This window comes from Salvia hispanica, chromosome 4 (genome assembly GCF_023119035.1).
Source record: "Salvia hispanica cultivar TCC Black 2014 chromosome 4, UniMelb_Shisp_WGS_1.0, whole genome shotgun sequence".
Lineage (NCBI taxonomy): Eukaryota > Viridiplantae > Streptophyta > Magnoliopsida > Lamiales > Lamiaceae > Salvia > Salvia hispanica.
The window spans coordinates 5,609,756-5,619,240 of NC_062968.1; the positions used below are offsets into that span (position 1 = coordinate 5,609,756).

The 9,485-nt window shown below is 39.4% G+C and overlaps 1 long non-coding RNA gene across 1 annotated transcript; it reads right to left on the reverse strand.

The window, feature by feature from the left end:
* Positions 1 to 4,721: 4,721 nt before the first annotated feature.
* On the reverse strand, positions 4,722 to 6,725 carry LOC125223509. The gene is made up of 2 exons (XR_007176724.1): positions 5,051 to 6,725; positions 4,722 to 4,940 (listed from the first exon to the last, which is right to left on the reverse strand). It is a non-coding gene; the product is annotated as an uncharacterized LOC125223509 (long non-coding RNA).
* Positions 6,726 to 9,485: the final 2,760 nt, after the last annotated feature.

Genomic DNA, 9,485 nt, shown 5'->3' on the forward strand with positions numbered 1-9,485 from the left:
TCCATAGAAGATTTAATGTCAAATAAGAGGACGAATCCTTCTTTTAAATTCGTACAAGTCTTCAGGTAAAGGTACTCAAACTCACTTACATCTAGACCAAGCTGTTAGAGTTTATATACTAGAAATCACCTTTCGAGTGATTGAATATTGTTAAAACTCTTATTTTATTTTCCAAAGAAATAAACAGATTATTTTTGTCATAATGTTGTTATGTTTTACATTTGATGGATGTTTATTACATGTTTAAATGTATAAGTAACTTAACAAAGTCTAAGTCTTTGTTTTAGTAGACCGGTTGTGGGCGTCGTTCACTTTAAGGTAACACGGTCAGTTCTGAACAAAGAAAAAGAAGAATTTCACAACCTAGATAGGCTTAGACTAACTATCATGAAAGGTTGCAATGTCAGTCCGATTTTTCTAAGCCTTACTGAAATAAGATGACGTTGGTGTGGTATAGCACTGAATTGGATCTAACAGCGAAACATGTCTTTATGCTATCTATTGAAAGACGAGGTCTCGTAAATTATTGTTTCTTGATCAATGTACGTTAGCATTGAGCATACGGTATTGATTATGCACTACTTTGACTTACCAAATGGTGCGGGTTTTTCGCAACCCAATAAGCCTGGTATATTGGGTAGTGGTGATTAATATCTAACGGTGCTAGGATTGCTATTATGTTGAATCATGCGCGAGGTGAGTCTCGTTTGATAACATCCTCAAGAGGAGCTTGAAATAAGGTTTTATTATTCGGAACCTAGCTAGTTGGAGTTTGATTACTCTATGAATAATAAATAAGAATTTTTTGCTGAGCCCACTCTTGGAATTAATAAGATATTAATTAATTAAGTCCATAGCAGACAATGATTAATTAATAATGTTTCTATCTTAAGCGCGTGAAATAAATATCAAGCAATGGAAACCCGGATTACTTATAATTTCGGATTTGGATGGGGAGTGCAATATTACTTCTGTAGTAGCTGCTCGTAATATTCCAATTATAAGCTTATATTAAATTGGGTTTAATTTAATTAGTAAAAGCTAATTGGAGGAGCCCATATCCAAAAACCTTCCATAGATCCTTGTCTGGGCCCAATATGTGAATTAATATAAATAGGAGAATAAAGGAGACAGAAAATACACTAATTTTCTAGCAAAATTTTCATCCCCCTCTCCTATACTGTGACGACGATTTTTCTCCTTAGTGGGAAAGGTTTTCCGACTTCTTTATTTAAGTCTTAGTATACTAGTGAGATCAGCCCACCCGATATCAGTTTACAGTCCGGGAACCAGTTTCTTGGTTTAGTACTCAAGATCTTCACGTGGAGAAGGCGCTAGCTATCTTCGATTCTTTGGAGAATCATTGATAAGTCGTATTCTAAGCCTTGGTTACTGGTCAGTATGTCGTGAAATGCATGTATTATCTGCAAAACAGTTGCTCAAGTGTGCGGGATTAAAGGATCCAAGTCGGTAGGAGAAGATTCAGGTGACGTGTGTGAAAAGGGCGCTAGAAGGGTGTAATACTGACTAGGATGCATGCCGGAGAAAATGCTCGAGATGGAGAAGAAGGATAGCTGGGATGATCATTAACAAGGGCATAAAAGTCAAAACTTGAAGGAAGTCTACCCTAAAAGCAAGGGCAAGCCTCCCTATAAAAGAAGCCACTTGGAGAGAGAGAAGGAGTTCGCCTTGAGAGTTCGGCCTTTAGTTCTCGGTTAAAAAAAAAATACACTTAGTAGAATTCTCTCTACAAGATCAGTTCCTTCAGCATTGTCCAACCTCTCGTTCCTCGCCACAGCTATGGTCACTTGACGTCCAAGAGTCTGCCGAAGAAGTCATCGATCCACCGTTCCAGCCGGTTGTCGTAGTAGTATAGCAAGTATCATCGCCCGGAGTGGCCAAACAATCGTTATTTGCTTTCTAGTTTAATTTTTACTTGTCTTCGTCGTTGGTTTTGTTGCAAACACTCATCGTTGTTGCCTTTTGAAGTACTTTGTGAAGTTCCAACGTTTAAATTATGAAGTTTCTATTTCGTATGTCGCTTTGGTTCGAGTTTGCTTCATTCTGCTTAGGAAAGTTAGATCTAGTTGTTGCTTTTAATTTCTAAGTGTTTTCTTATCTGGAGTTGTCGATCTGAAGTTGTAGTTATGTTTTAGTCTAATCTTCGTGCTTGAGTCTTCGTGTTGCGTTATAATCACCGCCTTGCATGTTAGTCAGTAGAAGTAAAATTGCAGTTTCACCGTTTATTTTAAGTTTGAACATTTTAATCAATGGATCTTAAGTTTGAGGTTATGAATCTGAGTTTAGTTATGGTGTTTGAGTTCATCTGATTTTTGTTAATGCTTGGTGAAGAAGAAAACGTCAAAATCAACTTTAGTTTGGACCACTTTACTTTTAAGTTACTTTTGCTTTTGTTCCCTACTTTTCAGTTGTACTATCCAGACCTGTCAGAGAGCCACCCAGCCACCAGATATACCTTGTTGTCTAAATTTCCTCTTTTAGTAACTGTCTACTTTTCATATGCCTCTGAGGCACCTTGTCCCCTATTTTCACGAACACCATCACATGCCTGTAATTTTCACGCCTACTAGTCAGTAGAGTACCACCTCTATTTCTTGCCTAGGTAAAATCTCAACCCAAGCGTGGTAGCTAACCAAAAACACCCAAGAAAGTCACCGCGGTTATCTAAACGTATCCATCCTTGTGGGATTCGATCCTTACCTCCACAATACTAATCAGTAGATGTGGGTTGAGGAAACATGTTTGAAGCCAGGTCCCGGTTGTCGTACCAACGACTCAGCTGGGTCGGGAATCTCTTCCTGATCAGTTGGATACAGTCCAAATTACATACGAAAACCGAATATAAAAACCAGACCTGAGGCACTTTCAATCATCAAGGTAAAATAGCTAAACCGTAGAAAATCATGTTTTAGGTTTCAATTAATTTTAAGCATGATTTATTTGAGTTATAAGCATGATACATGTGATAATTGCGCGAATAGAATTTGTCTAAATAATCTGCTAAATAGATCAGGATTATTATGTAATCGAATTATGTGAACGCTTCCACTGCCAACCCCTTCACAAGCTTCTTCTCAATAAAATCATCTACTTCAAGTTTGGACCATTTGTCTGGGTCACATTTGTGGATGTACTCAATCATCCCATCCACATATTGTTTTCCACGGCTTTCACAGCTTTCATCCATCTCACCAGAATAATGCACCCGTGTTGTGAAGGTCCCATCTTTTATATAAAAAAAAAGAATCATATCAGTCCTAAACATTTACATTAAACAACCAAATGTTTATTTCAACAAGTGTGGTCCCCACTACCAAAATTGTTCCCCAACTCCAGACCATAAGCATTTAAAATTCTAAGCAGAACACACATCAAAGATTATTATACCCGACATGTTGACCATCACCACCAACCTTGGTAACTCAACTTATTTTTAACACGAGTATACCCGCAAGTGTATGAGGCTAATGTAGCAAATAGTAAGCAAGGGTATCGTATCCATGAGTGTCAACCTAAGTACCACGAACCAACCTCAAGATGAATCGAAAGTTTGGTTTTTCTAAATCTACTTGAAAACAAAGTAAAACAATAAAAACACAACTAGAGAATTAAAAGCAAGTAAAAGAGAACGGATGTAGATCAAAGATGAGGAAGGTAGAATCCTACGGAATCGATAACAACTATCTTATGCTCAACTAATTTCCAAATTATGCCAACAAGGGTCTCAAGGTTTATTAAGCTATCACTAAGGTAAAACTATATCTTCTCTTGAAACATATAATTTGTAGATTGCTACCTAGAACCGAAGTCTCCTTCCTAGAACTAAGGCAACAACTCCTAATAGCTCATAAGATACTTAGCTTCATTAAAAGGCGCAAATATCTCGATTATATTGGCAAAGACATCAATTTCTTCTCTTTCAAATTAATCCACTCACTTCTCAGTTCGTAAAATCCACATGCATTTATAAGGTGATCAGTCAAATAAATGTATAAGCACGGAAGAAATCAAAAGAACCACATGAGCCAAGGCATAGGAAAAAGGAAATCAATTAAACATAAAATCATTGTATCTTCCCCGTAGAACTCTACGGAGGATTTAGCTACTCATGTTCATCACAAAAGTCAAAGAAATATTCAAAACATTGTTTGAACAAAGCAAAATTAAAGATAGAAACTCCTAGAATTGGATTGGGCGAATTGGAGGCCTCGTCTTCAATCTTGCGATGAATACTCGTCCTCTGTTCGTTCTTGTCTTCTTCCTAGGTGAAAAACTGGTATTTTTGGGGTAGGAGACGTGTAGAATGATGAATGAGGCGTCCCATGCATATCTTTGTTAACTAGGGCTCGAATTTCCTTCTTGGGAACTATCGACCGAACCTGGCGGGTCGCTAGATTCGTTGTGCGGGGAAGCTGGCGAGTCGCCAGCTGCTTACGGTGGTTTTGGACGGTGATCTTGGCGAGTCGCCAGGTTGGACGTGGGCGAAGCGGCGAGTCGCCAGTTGTGCACTTCAATTTCGTCCTTTTTCATCCCGAATGCTTCTGTAATACCCGCACCCTTATTTCTTTTCTTTCATCTTGTTAATGTCGAACTAAAGATGTAATGTTCTCTTTTCGTGAAGAGTTAGTGGAACTCGAGCCTTTAATGAAACTTAATCTTTTTAGTTGCAAAGTAAAAGCTAAAGAAGTAATCAAACGAACTAAACAAATGGAAATACGTTGTAGAAAATAAAGAATTTTCGAATAGCGTTACATAGACAATAAAATGAACAGCTAACAAAAAAATGTGCATGGAACAAATGTCATCGGGCCTCTTCTCTCGGGCCGAAAGTCGCGGCCCGTATCTGATCAGCCGCCGGGCCCAGGGCAGCGAGCCCACTTTCCGAGACAGCTAAGTGGCAGCCAAGTTGTTTCTTCCTCCTGCAAGATAAAAACAAGTGTTAAATGTTAAAGAACAAGAGGAACTAATGAAGCTCTTAATAGAGGAAAAGAAACAACACCTCTTTAGCTATGAAGGACCAAAGACTCACCAAAAATAGCAAGTCAAATATGCCATTTTACTCCCCTCTAAAACAGCCCTGCGAAGTAGCCTTTCCTAGTCACACAATCAACCAAAATAAGTAAATGAGAAGTCCTTTTGTCCTAAGCTAAACACCAAGTTCATTAATCAAAAGTAGTGGAGATCAAGGAAGTAAGAGATTTTCTGCAGCATGAAAACAAAGAGGCTGGACGGCCATTCAAATTCTCCTAGGTGCACCCAACATGCTCCTGCAGCTTGCAAACAAATAGAATTATGAACTAAAGTACTAAGAGGGCATGTGAGAACAAGTTGAATTAATTAGTCAAACACCTAGTACTCCAAGTAACACCAAAATGTTTCAAGTAGAAAGCTGCATTGAGGATCAAAAACAAGAGATATGCTGGGCATAAAAACAAAACGAGATCAGCCTCATTAACTCCTCCTAAGGTACACAAAATCAGCCTATAAAAACCCCTCCACACCACTTATGAACTCCCTTCCACATACTTCAAAATTTCCAGCAACATAGAAAGTTGAGAGTGAGGGAGCTAGTCAGCTAGGAGAAGAGTCTCTGCAGAGTCTTACAGATAACTCCCACACCCATAGGTAACATGTCTCCCTCCTTCCTCATCTCCATGAATCTCTCTTCATTCAAAGAAAAGAACTCAGTTTCACCCCCTTTCTTTGTCACTGCAACTAGGAATTCTAAAGGAGGAGGGTAAGCCTTGATCTCTAACAACAAATACCAAGTCAGTAATTGCTTCAAGAGGTATTCCACCTCCACCCCTTCTCCCAATCAAATTTTACATATCATCATATAGAGGCACCACAACTTAAGAATCAAATCAATATATCAAGCACACACTCTGCCTTTGTTTCGAACATCATGCAAGGCTCAAGAACATAGAATTATGGCTATAGAAATCTTATAACAGTAGCATTCTTAGAGTTTTAGCACATAAATGGAACAAGAGTACAATAGGCTGCCTTTATGCTCAAATTCAGTAGCAAACCCACAAGAGTCCCAACACAAAAACCATAGACAAGCCTTTCCAGTTTTGATCACCCATCATACAAGAATTATAATCTCACAAAGTTACTGCCTAAAAAAAAAAAGAAACTAGATAATGGAGTTAGAGGGCTTAGCTTAGTGCGTGGGGCTTTCCGGCGGCGATCGAACCCGAGGTAGCTTCGAGCAGTGACGAGGAAAGTAGCACGAACTCCGTAGCACCGCGCTGAAGCTGGTGCAGGAGCAGTGGCAGGAGCAAGGAGGAGGCAGCGTCGGTGCTGAGAGGCGCTGTGCTCTGAGAAAGACCGACAGTGGCGACGCCGGCGATGGAGCGCCGGCGATAGGAGGAGGTCGGCGGTGCTGGCGGGGCAGAGCCGTGAGTGCAGAGAGAGAGAGGCGATGATTCCTCTCCTTCTCCAACGGCGACACCAGCGACGAGGGGATCTGAGGCGGCGGCTAGTCGCGAAGCAGCGGCGGTGACCGCCGGACGGCAAAGGGAGATGCGCTGCTTCCAAATCCTCACGATCTAGAGAAAAGAGGGGAAGGGGATCGATTTCCCGGCGGCGCAAGGGAGGCGCCGACCGGAGCAGCGAACGGCGAGGGGAAGGCGTCGCGTCGTCGTTTCTCTTCCAAGCTAGGGATTTAGAAATTGGGGATTTTGAGAAATGAGAGAGAAAGTAGGGACCGATGGAGATGAGAAGAAGTTTGGGCCAATTCTCTTAATTTAATGTTTGGGCCACTATTATTTTTGTTTTGGGCCTCTTTCAATTAAAAGCATGGGCTAAAGTTCTAAATGGGAAGATGGGCTAGTGAATTAATTATTAAGTCTGGGCCACCAACTAAAATAAAAGTATAGGCTAAGAATTTAATTAAATCATGGGCTCTCCTATGATGTTGATTAAATAATTAATGGTTCGCTAACTATTTTCACGAAGATGAGTCTATTTCCGGACCTTAGCTTAAGTGCTCGGATAATTAATGTTAAGAATTGATACGCTAACGATGAATGGACCTCGAGTTTATTTTATGCTTGAATAAAATATATATAGGAGGTAACACTCTTTCGTTAAACGAATAATTGGTAGACCTCCACATCAAACTAAATCGCAAGATTTATTTAGTGCTCAAGGACTTCTTATGAATTAAGGAAAAAGGAATAAAATGATCACACACTTAGGATGCATTCACGTTTGAGTTCATTTGGTTTCTTAAGCCTAATTAAGTATTATTTCCATGTTACTAAAGAGGCGTCTTCGCGCGTCATCTAAAAATCAAGCTAAGGAGTTTGTTCGGCTAAGAGATAGCCTTTGAGGTGGGCATTCTTTCAAAACGTGATTTCAGTATGAGAATGTGAATCTTTGCTCAAGTATGTTGTCATGCCATGTTTTGTTTTATGATTACCTATCTTCTTGGCTATGCCAATTTAAGTTAAATCGAATTCGGGTCCCAGTAGGGCCGCAAACCCTACTCGGACTAGTGTACACATAAGGGGATCGTGAGCTAACAAAGGAGTTGGCCGGTCCAGTGACCGTCGTGGAATGTGGCCACATTCCCGGTTCACACAAAGTTCAGATATGGTATATCTATGTTACGTGATTGCGCAATCAAATATTTATGAAAGAAAAGGATTTAGTGACTTGGGCCTTTTTAATAAAAACCCCGTGATCACTCAACTGTGGCTTGACAAATAAAAATAGAACTGTTTTTGGCAATGTGCTCACTGGGTATTATCAAATACTCAGCCCTGCATGTTATTTTCAAATGTGCAGGTTGAACGTGGACGAGAAGGTGAAGGTGTTGGGAACGATCCTTAAATAAGTAGATAGGTAGCCCAAGGTAGTATGTCTCCATACATACTACTTTGTCTTGGACTTTTCCGCTGCATTAGGATTTTGTACTAGGAATTTATGAACCTAGAACGCACTCTGACTTTATTTTGGCCTTGATTCACTTTCGCCTATGAGACTAATGTCCTAGGGAGTATGTGGTCGTGACAGCTTCCTTTCACCATTTAAGCTCATTTTCGACCCTTTTTCTACACATTCTTCACAAAATTGACAAAATATATCATAGAGAAGTAGCTACATCCATGTCTCAAAGTACACAATATATGATCAAAACCAAGTAAACCTACCCTCTAAAACCATGTAAAAACCAAGTGAATCATCAACTTGTGGATGTATTCAATCATCCCATCCACATATTATTTTCCACGACTTTCACGACTTTCATCCATCTCACCTGCACCCGTGTTGTGAAGGTCTCATCTTTTATACAAAAAAAAATCATAGCAGTGCTAAACATTTACTTTAAACAACCAAATATTTATTTCAACAAGTGTGGTCCCCACTACCATAATTGTTCCCCAACACACGACCATAAGCATTTAAAATTCTAAGCAGAACACACATCAAAGATTATACCCGACATATTGACCATCACCAACCTTGGTCCCCACCAACACACATCAAAGAATATACACACATACTCCAAAAAACAAATTCCCCACATGCTCAGCACATTCAGCCAGCCCACCACATAGCGCATATACCAAAACATGAAAATCCTAATCGCATAATAGGACAAAATCGACACAAAAATTTGGAACCACTTTCGAAACAAGATGAAACATGAAGCAAAGCTTACACCTTCTCGATTTTCACTCGGAGCTGGTTGACTGTGTAGCGCCTTCCTCCTCCTCTCAAACATGTAATTATTATCACGAGGATCGCCCAAGCAACGGTGATAGGAGTCGTACACGAACCAACTCATGGAGAACTAGGGTTTTTCGCGAGAGCTAGGATTTTTTGCGAGAACTAGGGTTGAATCGACGGTTGATTTCTTTGTAAATCACCGCCGCGAACTACGGTGGAATCGCCGGCGAGAACCTCACTCCTAATCACTCGGCAAAACTAATGTGTTTTCCAAGTGTGCAAAGTGAGAGATATTGGGAGATGGACTACGATTGAGTGTAGGAATTGTGAAGAAAGAGGCGTCGGTTTATTTAATATAATTTTGTTAAATCATTTTAGGGTTTTACTTTTGTAATAATTATTATTAACTTAAAATTTGTAATTTTTTAGTTTTGGGTTAATTAGATATTAGATATTAATAAAACATAATTATTAACTTAATCCGGTCTAAATCGAATTAAGATTCGTTGACTGTTAAATTTGAACAGTTCCATCCAATTCGAACTAAATGTGATCCGTTTTTATTTGTGAGAGACCGAATAATTTAAAAGATAATGTTTTGGACCTAAATTATAAAATCGCCATATATTAAGGAAAAAAAAGGGACTTTATTCTTCATGTTATATACATTGAACTAATTAACATATTTGTCATTGGGTAGTTGAAGGCTTGAAGCTATTAAAAGTGCCATGAATCCCAGTTGCCACCGACACATGATTATACCTAAGAAAATTAAACTAACT